General features: G+C 45.0%; 1 protein-coding gene across 12 annotated transcripts in view; it reads right to left on the minus strand.

Moving 5' to 3' along the window:
• FOXP1 (forkhead box P1) overlaps nt 1-25,966 on the minus strand; it is a 405,896-nt gene that overhangs the window by 88,729 nt on the left and 291,201 nt on the right. The window contains exon 1 of one of the 12 annotated variants that reach the window (XM_068154364.1): nt 233-324. The exons of the other annotated variants lie outside the window; for them this stretch is intronic. The gene's annotated coding sequence lies outside the window, so the exon portion shown is untranslated. Of the gene's footprint in view, nt 1-232; nt 325-25,966 lie in introns of those variants that run through there. 12 annotated transcript variants of the gene reach the window in all.

Raw genomic sequence — 25,966 nt, forward strand, 5'->3', positions numbered from 1 at the left:
AGACCGGCAAAAACTCCAAACTAGCCACTTTTCCGCACCTTTTATCAAGTTGCGAGGGGCGCACGCTACACCTTCCTTCCTTCAACCGGTCGCCAAACTCCGGCCCCGCAACCAGGAGCCGAGACGGCGGCGGCTGAAGCATCGCTGGGCTTCCCCGGGCTCTTTCAGCCAGTTTAGGAGCAGGCCTGTTCCCCCCGCCCCACACACCCTCCTCCCCGGCTCAGGCACCCACCTGGGCGGCGGCGGGCGGCGGGCGGCTCGCCGGGCCATGGAGCGGGCTGCGCAGAGCGGCGCGGAGCGGAGCGGTGCGGAGCGTCCGCGGGCGCGGGCTGAGTGCCGGGGCGCGCTGCTCGCGGGCTGCCGCGCCGCGCCGCCACCCGCGCGGCCCCGCCCCGCCCTGCGCCGCCGCCGCCGCCGCGCACACCCCGCCCCGGAACGGGGCGCCCCGCGGGCCCGGCCCCGCTCCTCCCCTCCTTGTCCTCGTCCTCCTCCTCCTCGTCGTCCTCCCGCAGCGGGCACCGCGCTGCCCCTGCGCCCTCTGACCTGCCGCGGCAGCGCTCCCGGCCCCACAGCGACCCGCCGAGAAACTCGTTAAAAGCTGCCTCCCCCCTCCCCAAATAAATGTGTTTGGCCCCCGCCAAATGTGACTGAGGGGACGGACGGAGGCAGCGAGCACAACGCACCCGGCTGCCGCTTCCACCGCGCCGCACAAGCGCTGAGCGAGAATCTCTCCCTCCTACAGCAACTTTCCTTCCTCCCATGGAAAGTGGCTCTTGCTCTGCGCTTGCCTTTCGCGATAGTTCTGCCCCAAAAGCTCTAGGTTTAATCAGAAATAGTCATAATTTTAAAAAATCCCTGCTGCGAGATGCCTCTAACAGAAGTTTGCAACCACCCAGACCAGTGGCCTGGCCTAAAAGCAGGAATATGTTCCCCTTCTCCCTTCGCAAAGCAAAGGAAGATCCCGTCACCAGCTCAGCAGTGGGATGTCCCAACACATCCCGGGGTTACAGCTCCTCCACTGCACCCCACGATGCCTCAGCACAACTCAGGGCTGGGCTCCTCCACGCCAGCACCTGGCTGCGGGAGCCATCGCTACCTGTTTGTAAGGCAGCCAAGCCCTCGAGAGGGGTGGAAGTGAAACGCCGTTTTGGGGTCTGTGGCACCTTTGTCACAGTGGGGTTAGTGGCTTCACATCAGTCCAAACAAGCTTCCTCTGACACACAGGGGTAAGCTCAGAGAAATACCTTTATTGGCTCTCAGTCTTCCAACACACAAACACCATCCTGTCAGCATGCTGACTCCAACCCAGGCACTGCCACACTCCTGGTAATCTAAATTCTATTGCCCCAAAAGCCACTCTCCACTTCATCTCAGGAAGTAATACTTGTTAAAATATTTTTTTCTTTCCTTTTTTTTTTTTCCTTTCACATTTTCATATAGTTTCTGAAGACAGCATTGACACAGGCAGTTCCTTCACATGCACTCAAAAGCCAAAAGCTGCCCTGACACCATTCGCAGGCAGAAGGGTACTTTATTTGCCGGAGTCAAGGGCTGTTAGACAATAGCCCCATTAGTTATGCTGCTAAAGAACCTCACAAGAAGCAAAGACAAAGGACCCAATTTACTGACAACTTGTGATCTGATGTTAAATGGGATGTGATACGGATTGCTTTCCACCCTAAAGTGTTTTCGTGTCAGATAACAAATTTATTAATGGGATTTTTTTCAGGTCACAAAAATGTGACCCCACCCTCTTATGAATATTTAATAAGGGACTAAGGGCATCTTTTGCAAGACCCTAAATCTGCCAGAAACAGCCTACATGAATCAGAAAGTGCCTGCCTCTTAAAGGGGCACACACGCACCCAGCAGGGTCAGTGCAGAAGGGGCAGGGAGCAGCTGGTATCTACACATATTGTATGGATGCGAAGCAAAGCAAAGCAATCTGCACACACTTCAACCTGCTGGACGCTCAGAAATAATATAAACCAGTAATGCATGCAAGGAGCTAGTAATTATTATCGCCTGCGCTTAAGAGAATCCTTCCTGTCCTGGACTTCAAAGTAATCTCGAGGAACTTGGATTGCTTTGGGGAATATATTACAGAATTATAGACTTAAACTTTTCAACAGTTTCTCTTGCGGACCAGCTCCTCCTCCCCACTACATCTGCTAAAAGCATCCCGGTGACAGCATCCCCAGATGCACTGCTGGTGAAGGAGCATCAGTAGGAAACAGCTCTCTGCATTTAACATGCCCTTGCTAACTCTGCAGCCTAATCAAGGATGGGGCTGCAAGCCCAGGCAGTCTCTGCAGACCAGTCACAGGATGCTCCACAGACCCTGGGCTGGAAATCCTCTGACCTATCTTGTCATCCTCAGCACAAACTTCGCACCCACACACGACCCTCAATCCTATTTAGTCACATCTTCAATTCTTACTTTTCCAATACAGCCATATTCAGGTACCCACATCTGAACAAAAGAGTAGTGCCTTCCTCCTGTCCCTGATCACACCTTTGGACCAAGCTCTGACTTGCTGTATTTGTAGAAAAAGAAGAAGACTCTATGAAGCCTACTAATTTCTTCAGGGCATTTCTCTTCTTTCCAGAGGCAAAGAAAAAGCCTGACATGGCAATGCAAGTGCAAGGCTGTGAGGGGGACACAGGGTAAAAGCACAGTTCTGGCTCTGGCACTGATGATTCTTCCCAGCCTCGGGCAAGTCACCTCAAAATTTTTCTCTTTTTTTTTTTTTTTAATAGCTATCATATTGAAGATTCCTCTCTGACAGCTTGCAATACTCTTGGCCTGGTTCTGGAGTTGCCCACCCCCCCACCATTTCAAAGGCAGTCAACAGTCTCAACAGTCTCTGTCTCCTCACATGCAAAAGAGGGATACTACTACTCATGTCAAGATCTTCTACAGACTCTAAAAATCAAAGGTGCTGTCTAAGCACTGAGCACTGGCCACAGAACCTGCAAGCTGTATTTTTAAAGCATTTTACATCCTTTCATATAAAAGCTTCATACCTGCAAGCTCAGCCAACATCTGCTGTGGGCTAAAAACTTCAGTCCATTCCCTTACTAACAGAGATGGTAGCACTCGTTAAGTAAGGTCACCGTGAAATATAATGCATTTCTAAGCCAGCAAAATATTTTAAAAGACCAAGAAGAACCATAAACTCCCACTTTAATTCCATTCAATTATGGAGAGTCATCACAGACAGAGACAATCAGAGACGTTCAAAACAGAACACATAAAGGAGTAAAAATAACTGGGAATGAGTGTAGCAGTCTAGGTGGCTATTTGGCACCGTGTGCCCGAGAGACCTGATCCATATTAAATGGTGGTATCAGCACCTAGGTGAAAGAAAGTAATGACTAGATACCAGGCCCTAAGGTCCAAGTGAGAGAAATAGATTATGAGTTACAAGTAAGATCAATACAATAGAAAAAATTATTTTGTTACACTATTATTTTATATGCTCACTTTATCACAGGCTTCTGCAGGTATCTATCCATGCAGAGGCTGTGGACTTGCCTATGAAAAAGCCTTGGTTGCCTGTGGGGCAGGGAAGAAAGAGAGGCAAGACATCCACATAGTGCCACCTCCTCTAATCAGAATTAACCTGCCCAAATCAGGACTTATTCTGTCTAGTCCCAATATAAGGCAATTTTCTACCCGAGACAGCAATTCATCCTTGTCCCTGGGATGTGCCCCCGAGCAGGACAGACCAAAGAGGTCCCACTTTGCTCTCTGGCAGCAGACGGTGGGCCAAATCCTGCTTCCTAAGTACAAATTTGGGAGTAATTCAGGTGAACATCAGTGCCAATGCTGCTGTGGCCTGGAGAAGCCTGCCTGGCCGGCGGGGCCAGCGCCAAACCTGGCACAGGCGAGTGCCAAATCACACTGCTCGGCACGCGGGCTCGAGCCATGGGCTGTGTTAAGAGCGAGCTGCTGTTTGCAGCTCTGAGGGAAAAAGCCATCTCAGCTGCTATTCCCACTCCTTGATCCCCAGGCCCATTTTTGTGGGGTTAAATCACATTTTCCTGTTTTGAGAATACTTCATTCTCCCTTGTTGCTGTTTGAAAGGCCTATGAAAACAAATGGGGAAAACAACTGACTAAACAGGAAACAGTGAAACTTATAACCCACAAAATGTTGAGAAAAAGCACAAAGTAAACATTTTTTTTGTTTGTTTGTTTCTTTTTATTTTCTTTTTTTTTTTTTGTGTGGACATTTTTACTAATCTCAGCTAAAGCCCTCATGGTAAAATATCTTCAGGCAGAAAAGTGATTTTTAGGCTGATGGTGTCTGGAACAGAACTGAACAGCAGAGCAATTAACATTTCAGTAACGCCTGTGTCCCTGTTGCTCTTCTTTTTTTGATGGGAAACTGTCACTTTCCTTATTGCCCCTGCAAATTCTGCATGACGAAGGCTCTTTAAATCCCCTCAGCGTTGTACAATGGTTTAAATTTCACTTCATGGCATGCTTTAAATTACCATTCACATCTTCATTTAATGCATCATTTTATAATGCCAGTGTTACTAGTTAATTTATATATACACAGCAGGATGTGTCAACATTCAGGTGAGTTATGAATATGATTGTGCAGGAGTTATGGAAGACATTTCAGCAAAATTATGGTTCCCTCTAAACATAAAAATATTAATAATGAATCAAACATCACAGGTAAACAAATTTTATGTAATTGCACACCCCCTTCCTCGTGCTTCCAGATAAATAAATAAATAAATAAATGGCAACATTTTTGCTCTGCATTCAGATTTGATTGATCTTAATAAATTGCCGTCTCCTTTCCTAATAAACTGTAATCTCTTGTTTCCGCCACAAAGTAAAATTTATTAGTGCACTCTCCTACCAGCAGGTCTGCATCACTCACAGCACAGTGTGCAAATTGTTCCAAGTGTGCTTGGGCATTATTCATAATTTATTTTTCTGCCCCAAAGTACACAATATATTGAAAGGTAATCACCACTAACTGTTTCGGTTACTTTCCTTAATTACGTGAGATAGCATTTATGTCACGTACAGTAGGGGAAATGCTGCAGTTTCCATTAAAAAAAACCAGGTTTATTTCTTTTCTTTTTCTTTTCTTTTTCTTTTCTTTTTTTTTGCCATGGCTTTAAACAGAGTGTTCACACAGAGAAAACCTCAGGACAGGAAAGACTGGAGGTGGTATCTGGTAGGAGATGGCAGCACTTCCACTTGAAAAGAACAACCCTTGTCTACCAAAATAACCTACTGGGCATGACAACGGTGATGGCTCTGAGAGGAAAAGTAGGTGTTTTGTCATGATGTTAAAGTTGCCATGGTAAGGGAAAAAAAACAACACAACCAGAATGAAACATCAACAAAACAAATGTCAATCAAAGACATTTTTGCCCGTTAAGTATTAACCAGTGAACTCCTGGCCACCCCAGACAGGTCATCTCCTGCTCACTGCCTCTGTGCAGGCAGGCTGGGGCAGCCCCAGCGCTTCCAAGCTTCGCATTTGGAGGTGGATCACCCTGCTCTGGGGCTGGTGCAAGTACAGCGGGTGTGCAATGCAGCCTTAGGCGCACTGCCCTCTCCTGGTGATCTGCCTCCAGCAGCAGGAGACTTCACGCTTCACACCCTTCTAAAGCCACCTACTCCCACAACAACTTAAATACACACACCCCTACAGACACACGTATGTCACAGTGGATTTAAACTAAAATTAATCGGATCAAATCTGGGCCCCTTTAAGTAAATATACCTCTCAATCTATCTCACACAGAGCCCAGGAGTACCACGCTGGGCACGGTTTCATCTGTGAGAACAACCTGCATCACCACTGCGCATCTTCACTATGTTTTACTCACTCTGCTGGGAACACATGTTGGTGTATTTTCAATAAAACACCTTCTCAGCAGTAATGGGCCACTGTTCTCTATTCAATGGTCCCTAAGGTTTTGTGATACTGTATATTTATCTGGCTCAGAGATCCAAGTTTTCTTCCAACTTTTAATTATTTTTGAAGGCAGCAGCTATGGGAAGAGCTTTTGTTCATCTTTAAAGAGGAAAACACTTCATACATGCAACAGAATAAACTGAATTATCTCCTACAGAGGTGTTTAGGTAACAGCCCTTGTGGTTAGAGTGCACAGAAAAGCTGCAGCACTGCTGATGCTGCACAGGGAGGGAGTTTGAAAGCAGTAGCAGAATCTTTGCTCCTGAACAGCACCACAGCACCTCCAGGAATCAAAGACACCTCCAGGAATCAAATGCACCCCCAAAATGCCAAAAAGCAGCAGAACAGAGCCATTTGCAAAGCAGGTGAACAATGCTAATGCCAAGACGACTTACTACAGGCAGGAGGACATAGAGGAGCCCTCCAAGATGACCTCTGATTTCCATCCAGGACTTGCAAGCTATGCTTGCTGCAAGGCAGCACTCAACTACCAGGAGCTGCTACTGAAGGTTACCATCGCAGGGTCTGCTGCTGTATATAGATAAAAGCTTTCCTGAACACAGGACACGGTGAGGGAGGCTTCCTCATGACCACCATCCTGTAATGTTTCTCCTCCTTGCTGTCTCTGGGTCAGGAACATCCCTTTTCACAGCCCAGCAGGATGAGGAGCAGGAGGGGAGGAGATGCTAGTGGCACACTGCAGGGCAGGGGGAGACCTGACTTCTGCACAGCCATCCCCTGGCCTTTGGCACGTCAGTCATTTCGATGGTGCACGTCTGGTTTCACATGGACAAGAAACAGCCAGCCGCAGAGGCTAAGCAAACACCCTGACTATGGCACTTTGCTCTCAGATCCCTTGGGGTCATCCGACCAGCTCAGAGTCCTTTGTGAAGCACTAAGCAGGGCTCACTGCATGCTCTGGGGTTTTCCTTTGTACTTCCACTGCGGCCCTTCACAGCACAGTGCCACGATCTGTCACGACTTCCCAAATAAATGGGGCTTGAACTTTCCTCAAGGACAGGGACCTCCCCTCCCACTTCCCAAGGCAAAGGAGGCTTCTATCTGTAACCACTGGTTGTTTCATCCAAATCCAGCTACTGCTAATCCCAAACCTTTCCCCTGAGCCACAGGGGGGGAAAAAATTATGCTGAGAGGTAGCAGGTCCCTGAGCCAGGAGGGGATACAGTGGGGCAGCCAGGACCCACTCCATTGCACCCATCATGACAAAGGGTGAACAAGCAAATAAAGGATTTTGCCTAGGCCCCTTAAACCAAACTTTTCTTCCTGTAGCCAAAGAAATCACTCAGATGTGCCTAAAGGCTCAGGGCAGGGCTGCTTGGGTTGGAAAAGCACAAACTCGGTGCAAAGTGTAACAATGGAGGGATACTAGAAAAAGCCATCTGTGGGAGTGACGCTATTATTTATGGTCTGGAAGGAGAGGACAATTCTCTGCCATTAAATCAGACACTTCTGGGGTGGATGGTGGCAGCAACTTCAACACACAGAGCTCTGGAGGAATTCAGGACACCTGAGGCACCAAATCCCTCACTGGAATGAAATTGCAGGGTGATTAAGCAGAGAGAATGTGACTATCCAAACTGTAATTTGGCCAGCACAATGGATCTAACACCACTATTCTTGGGAAATAGAGGGGGGAAAAAAAAAAAAGGAGTACTGTATTTGAAGTTCAAAATCTAATTAACTATTTGAGAAAAAGAGTTCTGTTTTAAAAAGAAAATTCCTAACAATATAAAGAGAATTAATGCCAAAGTTTTTGAGGAATTGCATAAAATAGTATGAAAAAAGCATGATATTGGAATAATAGGAATGACTGGATTTGCTCAAATGTTCTTTATACCTTATAATACAAGAATAAAATACAGTGCAAATCCTTCTATCTACATAAGTTCCCTGTACAGAAAAAGCTCTCCTTTAATAGGTTTACACCTTTAACATGTATTAGTTTGGAAAAGTCCTAGGGTATAATTATACATCTTGGCTTGGCACATTAATAGCTGTTCCCTTCATTTACTGATTTCTTTTACTGGTCAATTTGCTATTTTACTACTCTGCTCTTACAGCTCAGCTTCCCTGTGGCACCCTCTGCCAGCAGACCCTCTGCGAGGAAGGGGAGAGGGTCAGAGCTGCCGTATAGGGGCTGTGTGATCCCATGGAAGATGGGCTTGATGCCTTGCCCTAGGCCATCTGCATGCAGGATGCTCTCTGAGATGTGGCATTTGCATCTGCATGTTCCAGCAAGCCACAGCTCACAGACCAAGGAAAGCAGAGCTGCCTTCACCTCCTCAAAACTGTGCAGAAATATGCCCTTCAAGTCCAGGAGAAAACAAGTCGAACAGGGCTTCTGCAGAGCTTCTTGCCACTATGCTGGCCATGTCTCCCTTGAGGTGACTATGGACCATGCTGCTGTAGACCCTTACAGTCCTGCATCTCCACATCCTGCTCTCCTCACAGCATTTTCCCTCTCATATCTCCTCTGCTGCCTCACATCCCTCAATTCCTTCTTTGCTCCAGGCTTTCCCTGTTGTCCCAAATTCTCCCCTCTGCGTCCCTGGAGCTCCATCGCCATTGCTCCTCTTTGCATTCCTCTCTCTGTAGCTTGAGAAACCTGGAGAGATGCTCAGCTGGGATGGGATGCTCACTGAACTCCACCACATATCTGGGAAAGGACCATTTCCCCATCATTGGGAAGGGACACTCCCAATGATCTTCCCTACCAGTCCCCACAGGTTCACTTTGCATCCCTCAGCTCCAGGCTCAAAGGCAGAGCTGGCATTTGCTAAGCCTCTGTCCAGCTTTTACAGTTTTTTTCGACAGTTTAAGAGGGTTTTCTCATGTTCTAGCAGAGCCATTCATTTAATGGCTTTTCAGCACTGCCATTATAAACCAGAACTTTTCAGGTGTTTATTACTCAGCTTTAAAAACTGGCTCTATGCTGAAATTTGGCAAACGAAGTGTCAGCCTAGGAGAGAATTCTATTTTTTTGCCAATTTTATGCTCTAAAAAAGGAAGAAAAAAACAAAGCCCCCATTTTGGCCTCCATAAAAATGCAGCTTTTGCTGCCTCTGTGACACTGGTGAAAGTACCAAGTCAATATTGTACCCTTGCCAGCAGAGCTGTGGTGATTCAATGCCTACACTTGCTTTGAAGGTGAAGAGTGCTATTGAACTGCTAATTATTAACTATTATTACAGGTCCTGCCACACAACAAAGATGCAGAAAGAAAACAAAGAGAATATGAAATGTCACTGGGGGAAAGGAGGAAGAATCGACATGAGGGTCTGGCATTGAAGATGGAGGAGCTGGAAAACAAGAATGAAGAGCACTGGCAGCATGGGGGCCTCCGGCCAATGCAAGAAGAATGAACAAACTGATATGGAAATATTATTTTTCATTTTCCAAGATGGTATTTCAAACATAAATAAAACACAAATGATATTGTGTAGCTTGCTCCATGCCAAAGCTAGCAACGATGCAGGATCAAAATCAGCTCTAAACTAAGCTGAAGTGAGGTCAGTAGGGACCTCATATTGCTCAATCAGAGCCAAGAGAAACTTTGCCATGTATTTTAACATGCAGAAGACAGAGCTTTGAAGGTGCTGAGGAAGGGTAACCTTGCCTCGGCAACCTGGCAGATATACATCCACATAAAAATGGGCTGGGGATCTCAAGGGGCTCAAAAGATGTAAGCACCCCCCAAATCTCTAGGATCTGCATGGGGGTGGCAGCATCCAGATCACACATGCCTCAGAATCTGACCTAGGTTGATCTACCTTGGCTGAACAGGGCGGGAAATAAGTTGTCTCCACTCTAAAGCTCCAAAGCCACTTCATTGTGTCACCTTCCCAAGGGACTGTGGTTTCACAGCAGAAAGGTAACAGAGGGAGTATTTCTTCTTTGGAGGGAAGGCTAAGGATCAGGAGAGGAGCCAGGCCAGGGCACACTTCCATTTAGGAAGTGCTGGATCAAAGCAGGCAAGAGAAGTAAGTCATCAGGGCTGCTTTCAAACACAGTGAAAAGAAAAAAGAAACAGGAAAAAACCCCACAACAATTTATCTTTCTGGAAACTTTCTGCTTGTCTAAATGGCAGCTATTTAAATACAATTAACAAGCAAATGATTTTAAAATTACAATACATTTAATAAGGCAGCATCACAAACAATTTGCATCTCATTAAAGTGTTTGAAGCTACAAGAATCAGCTTCCCAAATGGGTTGCATATCAAGTGGGAAACTCAGACACACTCAACAGCTTCTGCACTGTCCTCTGCACCGGACACATGCTAGGGGGATGGCAGAGCAGAGGGGTTGGTGCTCCAGCCAGGCCAGTCCCATGGGGAGGGAGCTCCAGACACAGCAGCTCCCGGCACAAGGAGGGATGCCATGAGCCAAAGCCTTGCTGGAAGTGGGTGTAAAAGGAGGAAGGAAGGAAAAGGGTGGGTGCATGTGGGATGGGCACTTTGTAATATACATTTGTGAACAAAGAGTTTAAAGAGATTTCAAGCTATTTACTCAGCTATATGTATAATTAAAACTTTATAGATTACACTGCCACAAACCTGCTGAGATTGCTGCTGGGTCTGGACATGCATTAATTCCCAGGAGCCTCCTGCAGAACAATCCCATACCAACATGTGCAGCAGGAAAAGCCTCAAACAAGTAACAGTTTTAAAAGCTTCCAAGTCACTTTCAGCTGTGATTTACTCTGGTGACTCCATTTAACCTGAAGGATGATGCAGGAACACTTCCTAGATCGCACACCACTTCCCCACATGCCTTTGGCTTCCTTTAGAAGAACACGCCGCCGCACTGAGACCTGCTACCTGGATCACATCATAGGATGAAGACCTTGCTAGGCACAGATTTATATGGGTACCCATGTGGGTAAGACCTGCTGGTGTTCTCTATCATAGTCTCACATAATGCTTTGGGTTGGAAGAGATATTAAGAGATACTCTAGTGGGACACTTTCCACTAGACCAGATTGCTCAAAGCCCCATCCAACCTCAACAGAGGGAGGGGGCATCCACAGCATCTCTGGGCAACCTGTTCCAGTGCCTCATCACCCTCAGACTAAGGAAAGTTCTTGCATCTAATCTAAATCTCCCCTCTTTCAATTTAAAGCTCCTTGTCTTTTCACTACATTCCCCTGTAAAATGTCCCTCTCCAACTTTCTTGAAGGACCCCTTTAAGTACTGGATAGTTCAGTTCTTACCATACAAAACTATTCTTTTGCAGCCCACAGATGTGAGTGACCTATCAGGAGGCTGGTGGGAAGGGAAGGAATATACACAGTAGCTCTACACGTGATACATTAACAAATTCCTAGATGACTGAGGAATGCAGCTAAACAGCCTTAATTTCTATTATCAAGAGGGCTTGAAGGTGAGGACATCCATGAGAGGATGTTTCTGAATCACCATTGGTATCAAGTGCTGCACTGTTAGACACTAACCACACCTTTAATCCAGAAGCTTGCTCCAAAGTACTTCATGAACGGAATGGGGACAAACAATACTGTGTGTGAAGTTCAGCACAAGTTCTGATTCAGCCTTTTACTTTCTGTGTCTAAAACTCCACAGGCTCTGGGCTGCGTGTGACAGTTGTTTAATGCTGCGCAGCACAGTTATATACAACACTGGCAGGACGGAGCGAGAAAATAGTTTACAATTGAATCTGCAGAGGAAATTTGGGTAAGTTGAATGTAATTATCCATTTGGAAGCTGGCCAAAGGCTGGGACAACTCAAAACCAGGAGAGAAGCTGCATGAAGCGACCCGTTTTGCACATCCTTTGAAAGGCAGCACCTCTGAGCTGCTCTGTGGGCTCTTGCTCAGTGATCCTTGGCAGAGAGATCAGGGCCAAGCCCATTGCCCATGCTGATCCCTGTGCTGGGATCCAAGGGTCCCATCCTGCTGCTGGAGGACCTGTCAGTGCTCAGTGCTGCTCTTGTGTGGAGGCTGTGCTGGGACCCAGGGGTCCCATCCTGTTGCTGGGAAACCTGTCGGCAGACATGGGGCACTGGAGGCAGTTGTGCCCCAGAGTACCTCTGTGAAGGGGGTGGCAGGTTGAGCCTAGGAAGTCCAGTGAAAAAGATGGGGAAAAGAACTAGTAATAAATAAAACTCCCACTGATGGAAGCAAACTAGTTGTCTTCTTCCCAAGCAATGTGCATGCAGCTAGCTGCTCTGGGTGCAGCACACCAGAGAAGCCCCAGAGACTTTCGAGTGGTTCCTGGGTTTCCCTGGTACCATATCCACCAGCTTGCATCACCCCAAAGCTTCCTGCCCAGAGAAGCCACCAACTACTGACACAGGCCTCATGCATTTCTTTTTCAGACTTGTGGTTTTTCTAGTTTGTCAAAACAGGACAGTATTTAAATTTAAAAAGTTACAACTTCAACAAAGGTGGAATAGTTCTTGCTGGGTTTGCAACCAGCCACCAGGCTCTCCTCATGCACACACTGGTTTTTGTTTTCGGAAGATCCCTGTCCATGCTTGCCAGCACACAATCTCTGCTAAGCTGGATGTGAAGACAAGTGTCTGAGCAAAACAACACTGGCTTTCTCTGAATCACTGAACATGTGTAATTCATTTATCTGTAATATTGTGCTAAACTCAGCTCCAATTAAACAAACGAAAACACCTGCTTAGCACACATAGATCTTTCCATACCTCAGGGGAAGACACATCAGTGTGCTCTGTAGTAAAATCCGGCTCAGAAGCCTAACACTGACAATGCAAAGCTGGGCTCATTGTGTTTGGTTGTTTTGGTGGGGTTTTTTTGCTGGGTTTTGGTTTTCATGTTTTTTGGTCAGTTGGGTTTTGGTTGGGTTTGAGGCGGGGGGGGGTTGGGCCTTGGTTTATGTAATGCACATAGGCAAGGAGATAAAAAAATGCAGACAGATTCTGGGGGAGGAAGATTTGGTTTTAATATTTCTACCTTTAGCATGTGCAGTTCTGTAACGTTTAACAGTTCATCAGGGGCTTCTCATGGGCCCTGCACCGTGGGACATCCCTGCTGTCCTTCCACATTAACAGGTCAGGAACACATTGCAGTAGCACACCGGCTGTGGTCACTCCACACATCTTGTAGGACAAGACCACTCCAAGCACCGCTGATGGCCAAACAGGAATAAACAAGACACAGCCTCATTTCACACACGTCTTTAGCTGGCTGAGGGGTGTCCTTTTGGCTGTGTCTCAGAAAGAAGGGGTGCCATGGGCACCCCTGCCCAGGGCTGGTTTGGGAGCTGTGGATGCTTTGCTCAGTGCAGCAGCTGCCATCAGGAGAGCCTGCAGCCTGCCAGATCCCCTACACTTAACTCATTTCCTATTCTTTACTCAACTGCCTGCAGACAATAAGCTGTCAATCAGATCCCCACCAGAACATTTACAATTATCTTCCCTCTCCCGCACCTCAGCATGGCCCCGTACCAATAGCTCCATCCTAAACTGTTCACACATGAGCCATTTGCAACTCTCCTATTGCTGTAACTGCCCTGACTTGAGAGGTGTGTTAGGAAATTGAATTTCCTCATGTTTTCAAATAAAAGTCCTTTGGTGGTGAAGCACAGAAGCAAAGGAAAAGGCCTCCTACAGGTGTGAGGCAAAAGCAACCAGGAATGGAAAAACTGCCCCAGTAATTATTCCAGCATCCTGTGCAAGGAATGAGGCCATTTGCTGCTTTTTTTTTTCCCCCCAGTTTGCTTTCTTTTTTTCCCAGCAAAATCAAAGCTACAGACTGAAAGGGTTGTTTTTATTTTTGTTTTGTTTTTCTTTCCTTTTTTTCCCCCCCAAGACAGGGTGGTCCCCTGTGCTCACTCCTGTAGAATTAGCAACAAACCACCACCACAGCTTTGCAGCTGGCCCGCTTACTCTGCTGTGTCCATTGCTGGACTCTCCCAGAAGAAATGGGTTTGTTTTTCTTCTGGGTAGAGACAGCTGAGTGAAGGACTCCAAATGAGCAGACTTTCCAAGCAACAAGCCCAAGTAAAAAATAACAGTAAAGGAAATCATAAACATACCTTCCCTTGTAGCTGCAGACAACGTGATTTAAAAACAACTGTGTTCTGCATTCCGTTAATGCTCCTACTCCAGAGAAATCCCAGATACTTTGGGGGCACTTTCCAAACACAGCAGGCTGTGAGATTGTTCAGGATGGGTCACTTCCTAATAGCACCCAAATCATTGCCATTGCTAAATTAGGGCAAAATCAGTACAGACATCATTCACTATGCTGTGACTTTACTGATTTTCTGCTCAACTGTCTGCTCAAGGGTTAGTGTGGTTAACAGCAAGGAAATATTCACTGTCCTATGAATTGATTTGGGCAGCATCTCTGATGGCTGTAAAACAGAAACATAACTATTGCCATTATGGTGATGTATTCCTGCCCCCCCTCTCCACCATTTATAATCTTTGCACAGACTATTTCTACAACCTTTTCTGATGGAAAATAACCTATCTGATATTTCCCCTCTCCTTTAAAATGTTTATCCTGCTCCAAATCTGCAAGGTGTAGCATCATCAAGGAAGGTCAAGTTACACAGAAGCTACCGGCTCCGCTGTGCGCTCCCACCACTTTGAAAAGACGAACAATAGTCCCTCAAGGGTTGCTGCTGGTGGCACAGCAGCAATCCACAATGGAGGGTTAGACATCTGAAATTAAAATAAACTGCTTAACACCTGCAGATAGAGAGAGAGATGCAGAAGATCGAATAAAATGGGACAATCTCTTAACCCAATCAACAAAGTGCTCATTGTTCCAGTTTAAGACAAGTAACTTAGCAATAAATATTGAGCAAAGGAAGCTAACCTCTATCCACAGCCTTTGAATAAACACAAAAGTTAAAAGCAAAATCAGTGCCCAGCCTTTGGCTCATGCCAGCTTGTGCTCTACTCCTCCTTGCTTGGCCTTGTTTTCACTATTAGGGATTTTCTTTACCTCCTCTCTAGTTATTCACCCTTTCCTGTAGAACCCCCTTATCACACAGTAAAAGGACAAACAGAAGGAACACCACCAGCGCACAGTTAGATGACGTGAACAACAGCTTGGCTGTGCTCTGCAAATCCACCTGGGTGCAGGTAACTGGGAAGCAAAGGGCTGGGCAAGATGCTGACCCACAGCCCCCATGGAGCCTGGGAAGCTCCCACATCCTGCCCATAACCCTTCTCCCCAGGGGCAACTAGATGCAGCCCCACATAGCTCTTTAACCATAGTTTCATAGTTTCATTCAGGGTTGGAAGGGACCACAAGGATCATCTAGTTCCAACCCCCCTGCCATGGGCAGGGACACCCCATACTAGACCAGGCTGGACAGAGCCTCATCCAGCCTGCTCTTAAACACCCCCAGGGACGGGGCGTCGACCACCTCCCTGGACAACCCATTCCAGTGCTTCACCACTCTCATGGTGTAGAACCTCCTCCTCACATCTAGCCTGAATCTCCCCACCTCCAGCTTCATTCCATTCCCCCTAGTCCTGTCACTACCTGAGATCCTGAGAAGTCCTTCCCCAGCCTTCCTGTAGGCTCCCTTCAGATACTGGAAGGCCACAATTAGGTCACCTCAGAGCCTTCTCTTCTGCAGACTGAACAGCCCCAACTCCTTCAGTCTGTCCTCATAGAAGAGGTGCTCCAGCCCTCTGATCATCCTTGTGGCCCTTCTCTGGACACGTTCCAGCACCTCCATATCCCTCTTGTAATAGGGGCTCCAGAACTGGACACAGTACTCCAGGTGGGGTCTCACCAGGGCTGAGTAGAGGGGGAGGATCACCTCCCTCGACCTGCTAGCCACACTTCTCCTGATGCAGCCCAGGATCTGATTGGCTTTGCGGGCTGCAAGTGCACATTGAGAGCTCATGTTGAGCTTTTTGTCCACCAGCACCCCCAAGTCTCTCTCCTCAGGGCTACTTTCCAGCCAGTCACTGCCCAGCCTGGATTTGTGCCTGGGATTGCCTCGACCCAGATGCAGGACCCTGCACTTGCTCTTATTGAACTTCATGAGGTTGGCTTGTGCCCACCTCTCCAGCCTGTCAAGGTCCCTCTGGATGGCCTCCCTTCCCTCCAGCGTGTCTGCTGCACCACACAGCTTGGTGTCATCAGCAAACTTGCTGAGGGTGCACTCAATGCCACTGTCCATGTCACTGACAAAGATGTTGAATAAGACAGGTCCCAGGACTGATCCCTGAGGGACTCCGCTTGTCACTGGCCTCCACTGGGACATGGAGCCATTGACAGCCACTCTTTGGGTGCGGCCATCAAGCCAGTTCCTTATCCATCTAGTGGTCCAATTATCCAATTTCATGTTTCCTCTGTAGGATGGCACAGGCAGCAAGTGTCTATCTCTGGGAGATACAGACACGTTCATCTTTACTACAAAAGTTTGAGCAGTCATGTCTTGATCTGAGTACAGGTAGGTGCCTTGGTTAATTGTCATTTTCCCTGGAGGGCTTTATCTATTCCCATGCCAACACCTCAGCCAGTAGTACAGGTTTGCACAGCAAGTACTACTTCTGACTTCACTGTTAAATCACGTTTTCTTCATTTGAGCATCATTATATTCCACAGAACAAGGCACAGGCATCATGCAAAAGGCATTTTGGGCCATGGTTGTGAATACAGCTGTGTAGGCATAGGAATATTTGTTTTCCAAGTAATTTCTGCATATTCACAAAATTACAGCTGTCTGCAGCTCTCCTGAAATATCTGCCCTGGTGTTTACAAGCCATAAAATATAATATATCTTTTGTAGGGTTCCAATTGGTAAATTTGGAAACAAAATAAAAAGTGCTTTATTGGGCTTTTTTTTTTTCTTATACTCAGATTGGCTACTCCCTGTTGCATACTGACTATTAACCCTGTGCAACACCAGCACTGTCAGGAGGTCCCACAGAGAACACAGTGAACAGATCTTTGTGAGAGTCAGACCTTTAGAGATCACTCTTCAAACTGGGTCTCACTTTTACCCTGTAGTAACCATCCAGTGAAGAAGACCACATACTATTTAGGCATAGGTTACAGCCCAGTTTAAGGTGACAGATTGCTGCCTTGGCCTGACAGACTCATGCTGGGATGGACATGGAAGGTTCGCCAATGAACAGTGTGGCCAGCGACAATGGTGACTGATGATCAGCTAACAGGTCTTTAAGCATCTCTTCTCATGAGCAAAATTAACAGGATTCAAATGACTAAAATTGCTCTCTGGCTATGAACCAATGGGCTAGGCTGGTGGTTGGCATCTCCCAACAGGTTTGTTTGGGATGTTTGAGCTATTAAAAGCCCACGCAATTCTACTGAATCATTTTTTTTGTCAATGAAAGATGGGAAATTTGTCTCAAGTCTTTCTGATTTTTGCCTTTTGCTTCATGACTGTATAGATAAAACCTCATTTTCCCCCAAAAGTTGTCTGAATGCAGGAAAACCCATTCCCTAGGACAATAAAGTCCTTGGGACAGAAGTTTTCCATAGCAAATGTGGAAATATGCACCACACCTACACAACACAAAGCCCAAGACACAAACCATGACTAACTCTTTCGCTCAAAGTCTCCTGATGAGCAGCAGTATGCACAAAACCAAACATTCTACCAAGAAATCACAACAGATCACTACCAGTGGACAAACCAGAACTGATCACCTTGGTAGAACTGGAGTGACTCTGGTGTAAAACTGATTTGAAAAGAGTCAGAGGTAGGAAGAGGTAGGAAGGATCTATTGACTCTAGAGTATTCCTGGGATGGTTGTTGCTTAAACCAAAATCTGGGCCAAGCCATTTAGCCCCATGCAACCCATCCAAGAGGTCCACGTGTCTGCATAGATGCATCATAAAAGGGTCAACACTGAGCTATACCCCACAGGATAATAACTTAAAAAATGGCAACATGATTTGAATCCATACTGCTTAAGAAACACCAACGTGACCGAACTGACAAGAAAATGCTGAGCTTTGATAATGCCCTTCACAGCTTTAGAGACCCTCAATCTGTGTGCTCCATTGCACTATGTACTCGATGCACTCTGGCACATGGCACAAGCTATGGAGCTGCCACACAACTCCCATGATGTAAAATGATGGGGGACAATTCTTTGAGAGGGAAACGGTACCAAGGTACAGCATCAGTGACCTCAGCAGCTCTGGTGCAGGCACCGCTGCCTCCTCACACCTCTCTGACGCTCATCACTACCTGAGCTCCTCCTGCCATCTTCCTACCTCCCTTCCAATGGCAAATTCAAAACTTTTTCAGCTAGACACACTAAACCCAGGATGTAGATTTTCCAATTAGTCTCTGTTTAAACATCTGTTGGTAGACTGCATTTAACATTAGTTATTTGAGCAAAGCACAATTTGATTAGGCTGTCTGAAACGGAGCCAAAGTCTGCAAAATAATAGCTCAATTAAATTTTGTTTTGCTTTCATTTGTCTTGTACTTCCCTGAGTGTGATACAGTTGCATATAATCAAGTAAACTAATTCCTTTCAAAATGAGAGATTTTGGTGCCTTTTCCATCTCCTCTCAAAGTTTATTTAATAATCTATTCCATCTTCTCCTTGCTTCATCGAACTTCAGCCTGACACAAAGTACATTTCTTTCTTGTGCCTTCCGTCTACTTTAATTTTCTAGGCTTTCAGTGACTCAAGATTATGTGCCATTAATGTTACACCTTAAATAGATTAGTAATTCATAAAAGACAGATTACACTTATCAGGAAAATAAAAACATTTCAGCAACACAACAGCCTTTTCTTTGCACACACCACTAAATATTTTGCCAGCCTGACGACACAGCTGTAAAACTGTCAAGCTCCAAAGCCACATCCAAGCGGTATTTCCAGTTGTTTCCCTGGGTTTAGTTTCCTCTTATTCTGTTATTTTGCACTTGTTGCCCTGAAACTTCACTATTAGCTCTAGAGATTTAAACACGAGGCTAACAGCTGCTCTCTTCTGCTCAAGCAAGCTAGATGAAAATGCCTTCTCTCTTTCTCCTCTGATTTTTTTTTTCAACCTCCCCTCTCTTTCTTCCTAAACAAATTGCTGTAGCTGAAGTATTTCTGGCAAAGTTGACAGGTTTAGGGCAAGATTTTGCTCTGTGATCATCAGATTCCTCCAGTGCATACTTCTCCTGGTTGGTGCATGAGGAACACCAGAGCTTCCTCCACACACTGACTAAAGAAACTTTGCCTTGAGGATTAAAATAAAATAAAGAAGTCACAGTAATTTAGCTGCTAGATGTGTATGTGATTTAAATTCGAACATTAAACAGTTAAACATTAACTTCTTTCACACTTCTGTTAAAAGAAAAAGAGGGAAAAAAGTATTCTTTGAGAGATTTATGAAGGAGTTTTTTGATACATAGTACTTTTCCTTCAGTGTTTCTTTAACATATTTGTTTCAAAGTGTGAACACAAAGGGACAAGCTGAAATAGGTATCTGGCAGGCTCTTCCCCAGCACGTGCTGCTGAAAGCCACAAGTACTCCTGCAGTTGTTAGAAATCTGTTATAGTGGTGCAGAAAGGCACTGGGACTCCCCCAGCACCGCCACAGTTCTGCCCTGCCCCAGTACCTGAACATCCTCCTGCCACAAAATAGCCTTAAAAATTAGAGGTAGCCGAAGTCCATGGAAGTTCAAAATGGGATATGTCCTATTTAAAATGTAGAGAGCTACTAAATATGACAACCATCTGATGTATGAAAATTATTCACAACCGAAAACAGACAGTCTGGAAATAGCTGGGATGACTTCATTTAGACAGAATTACCCAAATCTGTTTCTAATATACACAGTACACATAATAAATTTTTACAATATGACAAGGAAAACAAACTTAATAAAAGTTCCTGATCTTTTGTTACACAAGCAAGCTATAGCCATGCTATGTTTATAATATTTGGCCCATGATATCACAGCTAAGTAACAAAAGCTAAGCAACACCAAAAACAGTCGCTAGGTATGACTTCACCTCGCAACTCCTGTAATGACACAGCCGCGTGCGTCGCCCCAGGCCGCCACCTTCTCCGTTCCTACACCCCCCGCTCCACGAGGACTGGCCTTGTGGCTTTTGACTAACAGTTTCCTTTTCTCCTTCTCCCAAGCACCCTCCGATTTAGGAAGCTGCAGATCTCTGTGATGCGAGTTTGTTTTTTTTTTCCCAGCGACACCAGGACTCATCTGAACGGTAAGAGATTTTTAGCCTGTTTCCTTCACTCCTGGTTATTTGACAAGTGCTTGAAAACCCTGTTATAAACAATCTCTGTAGGAAAACAGATGATGTCTTACGATCACAGAAGGTAATTTTTTCAAGAACCCAACTTTTTGAGCATTTCCCAGATGCACCGCGTCAATCTTCCTGCATTTGAGTATCTCAGCTGGTTTTCCAGCCTGGGCGTGTGGCGAGGCGGGCCGGACTGCCCCTCATTGTCACTTCTGTTCGATGGCACTTGCACCCACTGCTGTTATTCCAGGCTTCAGGAAATTTTCTAACCACTGGACAGGCTCCAGCACTGTGTATTAATAAGTTGCAGACTGCAGCACTCTTAAGTGTGTGTGTGCATGCGTGTGTCAGATCAGGGCCACGGTTTGTGGGGAGGAGGGGGTGCAAAAAACAGTAGTTCAAAAATGCTGCCTACTCAGATTGACAGAAAAGTGACCCCTGCACTTCATCAGAAATTCCTGCAGACTGACAAAATAAAGGAGTTTGCTTTTATCACACACAGTAAGACTCATATGGAAGAATGGAAACACTACATCACTCGACCTTAGGTTGCCCCCTTTTCAACCACAGATGAATATTATGTATAAAAATTGTAAATCAATTTGAGATGTATTAGAGGAGGTTCTCTTTTTCTGCATTAAAGGTAATACCTTTTAATCTCTAGATTTATTTTGTAACATCAAGTAAATGAGGAAGACTTAACTTGCACAACTGAATTTTGTTACTCTTAAGTCTCTTTCAGCATCTCTGCATGGCGTTCACAGCATTTCCTACACTTTGCTTGCATCAGGAAATAATGAGCATGCATCACTTACCCAGCACTGAGTCACAAATATTTGCCTATATTAACAGAGCATTAAAAGCCATTTTCAACAACTTAAGGAAATTGTGCTAGCCTTTGAACTGTGATTCACTGCTATGAGAACTTCAGAAACTTTTCTAAAGGCAAAAACCAGCAGCCACAACCTCCTTGTAGTATCATTAGGTCCCAGAAACAGACTTTGTTCTTACAGATCCTTACACAATAGATCACAGTATCACAGTATAACCAAGGTTGGAAATGACCTCGAAGATTTCTCTGCTTAATGAAACTACTTCTGAAATTTTCCTGCACTCAGCGTTGGGTACTTTGAAATTCCAATCTTTCCACATCCTTCAACTCTCATCAACTTTTTACTTCCCCACCCCCCTAGACTGTGTCAATAAAATTGATTACTTGCAGTTCTGAACTCTGTTCTGCACATGGAAATAAACCAGTTTGTTTTAAAGTATTTTCTGAAGAAAGCAGAACTTGGCAATCATATCTGTGAGATCAAAAAAAAAAAGAAGAAGAAAAAATAAAAAGGAGACAAACCAACCCAGAAGGAAAAAAAAAAGAGAGAAACCAACCCAGAAGAAAAAAAAAATAAAAAATGAGACAAACCAGCTAGAAGAAAAAATGAGACAAACCAGCTAGAAGAAAAAATAAGAGAGAGAAACCAACCCAGCAAGCCTTCCCCATAAACAGCAGAACAGAAGAGAGACCTCTCCAGCAAACAAAAGAGAAGCAACATCCTGATTTTATCACAGCAGCGAGGCAAGCTCAGTTCCTGACACACACATCATCAACCTCACCGTTGTTCTCCTGATTGATATATCTCCCTGTCGGATAGGAACGATCTTTTTGGATCATTAATAGGTTCATTAATTTGTTATCCATTCTAGCTTGCTCTACTTAAACCACTCCATACCAGGGCTGAAGACAGCACTGGTGCAATCAGGTAGGGCTGGGCCCTGGTAGTTGAGATGCCTCATACCTACAACCGATCTGTTGCTTTTACAAGTTTAATCTCGGTCTGAAGGGGCTGATTGTGGAACCATGTCGCTGTAACATCTTCGACCCAGCTGTACATCATATAAACCGCTCTAGGAGGGGGCAGGCTCCCATGATTCCTAGCAGCAGTGCATACCTTTAACTCCCTAATCTGTAATACTACAAAATACTGCTCTCATTTCTTCCCAAGCACAAGTGGACTACCAGCAAGGGTCCAACAGTGTTATTCCTAATTACCTTTTTTTCACTCTTGATCCTGTGGCGCTCATAATTAGTTACCTGGGGCTGCAATCCAATTTGAAGTGATGACAAGAAAGTGATCCATGAAAAAGTAATAAGTTAAATCCAATTTCAGCCTTCCTCTAATTAAATGCACATGGAACTAATGACTCAAACCCTACCATTTCAGTGATAATGGTAATTAGCGAGGTGGGAGTCACTCTCTTTTTTCAACACTGTAGGTGTAAACCACAAGGTAAAATGGCAGGAGCACTCTTAATTACATGTGTCATTTTGTCAGCAATTTACATATTTCTGACCAGTCAGGAAGGTTTCATTTGTTTCCCCCTTCCCTGAGGTGGGTAACACACGGCCAGACTTGGGCACAGCCAGCCCTGCTCTCAACCTGGTCAGAAATCACTTTTCTGTTTTTTTTTCAGAGACCTGTTCTCTAAATGCTTTGTGTCAAAGCAGAAAACCTGTTAGAAAATTATACTCAGAGTGCTCCAACAAGACACAGGGCTGGGAAAGAGAGATCCTGGCTTCTGCTTTCAGTTTTGTCCCTCAGCACCTAATTCTTTCTAACCTGCAGATGCCAAATTCCCAAATACCCCAGCAGAAGCCATGCAATTCCAACGCCACTGAAGGTCTGCAGCAATCCCACCTTGGGTGAGTCACTCAATCTCCCTCTGCCAGGGTTTACATGGCTATAAAATCAGAATAATCCTATCTGCTGACAGTACCTTGTACTGCCAGCTCTCCCAATGCATTGCTATCTTCCTAGAAGCCATCTCTTTTTTTTTTGGAATTGTGCAATTACAGGACAATCATAAACTTCTTCTGAGAAGAACAGCTGCATTTGTCACCTTTCTGCTCAGGCTGAGAAGCTGGAAAAAGTGAACACAAAGGCTTTGAACAAAATATAAAAGGCCAGCAAAAAAATGGCCCACAGGTTTCACTAAAAAAGAAAAACCCTTAGTATTAAAATTTTCAAGCTGATCATGTAATTTTGAGGACCTGACTCAGATTTTGTTCTGTTTGTGGGGTGGATGTTATTTGCACTTCAGAGGCACATTCCAATAACTGACTAACATCTAAAACTGGGCTTAGGGATGAAAAATAAAAGAGCTATGTGTCCTCTAGTAGAAACCAGCAAAACTCAACTTCACTTTATTTCCAAAGTCAAAAATAAAAAATGAAGGACTCAAGTGAAATTTTCCACAGATTAACTGTTTAAACTCTGCAGAAGTGAAATCTTGACCCAGTTTGAGTCGGTGGTAAAATTCCCTTTGGCTTGTCTGAGGCCAGATTGAGATCGATTCGTGTGCTCAAGAGCGAAACAGAGAGATACTGATATGAATACTATAAATACACTTGCAAATTCACTTCCCCTCCTAAATTATCTGCTGAGGCGTAATTTCTGAGACATAATTGACCACTATGTAAAACAGGTACCCTGCCTATAAAACCTGAGGCTACATAACCTGGTGCCCGTGTGCTCCAAGCGCAACAGAGAATACCCTTCCCTTCACCTTTCAGTGTTTATTACGTTGTCGAGCTAACGGTTCCTAATTTCATAAAAAACAATAACAATTGCCCCCAACACTGAGCCACAGTGATTCCCCCCTCCCCCTCCTTGCCCTCTCCTATTTCTCAAGATACTGGAAAGAGACACTAAGATGATACAGCATGCAAATTAAATTCTACAAAAGCCCAGCTAAGAGGCTGCTCTAAAAAGCAGCGGTATGCAAAGGTGAGGACAGCTCTGTCCTCCCAGCTTCCCCCAGTCTCACCCTGAAAATCTAAACCAAACCCAAATTCTTTTCCTGGCCGTGACTTAAAGGGAAGATTTATTTTGTGTTTTGTCAACCGAAAACAAAAGTTTCCATCTTAGTAATTTCATTATTTCTCCTCTCCAAACACAGGCAGGTTAACAATCACACAACAAATCTCCTTTAATCACATAAAAAAGTCAAGCGATGGGATTCAATTGTGAGATACTGGCTTGAACGCCCTAAATCTGTTTTCAGTCCAGTATCCAACTTTCAGCTCAGTGCGATACACAACATTTATGTCTTTAGAAAAAAAAAATAAAATAAAAAGTTGTATTTTTAGTATTGCCAAAACACACATGCACTTTTACTTTCTTGGGAGAAAAAAATGTGTCTCTTGATTTGTTTCCAATCTGTGCGCTCTTGCCAGCAACTAAAACGCTTGAAGAACCAAAATGAATAATCGTTAAGAGCATCAGCAATTAAAGCTGCAACTTTTAATCAATAAATCTATTAATACAAAGATATATTTATCTTGGCCAGGAAAAATGTGCACGTTTTCAAAATCCTAAGCATACCTGGCCTGCTAAATTATTCGTTTCAGAGACGCAAGGAAATTCAATGTCTGTGGCAAATATATTATCAAATGTGCTTTAGTGGGTTTTTTTTTCACTTCCAGTAATTTTTGAGGGGCTGATATTTTTCATATTCTCTTCCCAACTGCTGGTTACTAAATCCATTCCTTAACTTTCAATTTTCTTTTGTTTGTGTCATCAGGCTGTGAAACTGGAGGTCACTGCCAAATATAAAGCACAGCAGTGTGAGATAGGCTCAAAATGTGAGTCATAGTGTATTTGGAGATTTAGGTTTTTTTCAGCTATCAGCAGAGCACATCTCCACTCCTGTGCCCAAGTTCTTATACATCAAATATCTCCAAAGTTGCTAAAAAATCTTCAGGTACAGTTATCAAGGTCAAGAGACCCCAAAGACATTCCTGGAGCCCATTGTCATGTAAACGCTTTTGAAGGCACTGTGCCCAGCATGGCCACAGGAGGCCAGGATATATTTAAGTGCTTCAGCTATTTATCAGTGAATAAAGAAGGAATATAGGAAATTATCCTCGAGGCGCTACCAGATTAGCCACACAGTGTACACTGGATTAATTTTCTGCATCTGTTTGTGGCAGTGGGTTTTACATGATGACACCTGCCAAGCCCATGTTGGAGGGAGATCTTCCAGCCCTGCATGGAACCATGGCAGCTTTCCCTCCAAGGGCCAGCAGGGCCAAGAAGCATCTTGTTAAGAAAACCAGAACACTGGGTGAACAGCATCCCTTGTCCCCTGTTTCATTCAAGCACAGCTCCCCAGCACTCACATTGGGAAGCTTTTTGCCCGTGCCCTCACCAAGCACAGCAGAGATAAGCAATCCTATGGCATTTGTGTTACACATGAGGTCTGTTTGTTGGGAAAAAAAGAGGTAAGTGCTAGTCACTGTGGCTGCTGAATGAGACACCTGTATTTATAAACTAAGTGCAGAGATGTCTTGGTTCATTATTTAAGTAAACCTCTGAACAACAGGAGCATTTCCACCGCCCTCGACACGAATGCTACATGCTGTCAGCAGTGGGTATTTGCCTCGTCAGCACGGTACCACCCGATTTCAGGGGGTGTGGGTGCTTGCGTGGGTGCAGCTTTACTCAAAACCCCCTACCCCCAGTGCCACCATTTCCCTGTAGCAACAGATTTTCATTGCAGGGATGCACTCAGGGTCTGTTACAATTCAAGAGGACTTCCAGTACGTTTAAGACCGCAAAAGCACCAGGAGTGAAGAGGAGAATGGGAAAAAAAAGAAGACTGGGCAGTCATTTGAATCCGTGAGTGACAGGCTGGGCCAGCTCTCTGTATACATTAATAAATTAGAATTTTAATTGTGTCTCTGACTGCAGGAGCTGCTCCAGTACTTTAATACATACCAACAATTG

This window comes from Melanerpes formicivorus, unplaced genomic scaffold (genome assembly GCF_026170545.1).
Source record: "Melanerpes formicivorus ecotype bairdi unplaced genomic scaffold, bMelFor1.0.p_v2 SCAF_28, whole genome shotgun sequence".
Lineage (NCBI taxonomy): Eukaryota > Metazoa > Chordata > Aves > Piciformes > Picidae > Melanerpes > Melanerpes formicivorus.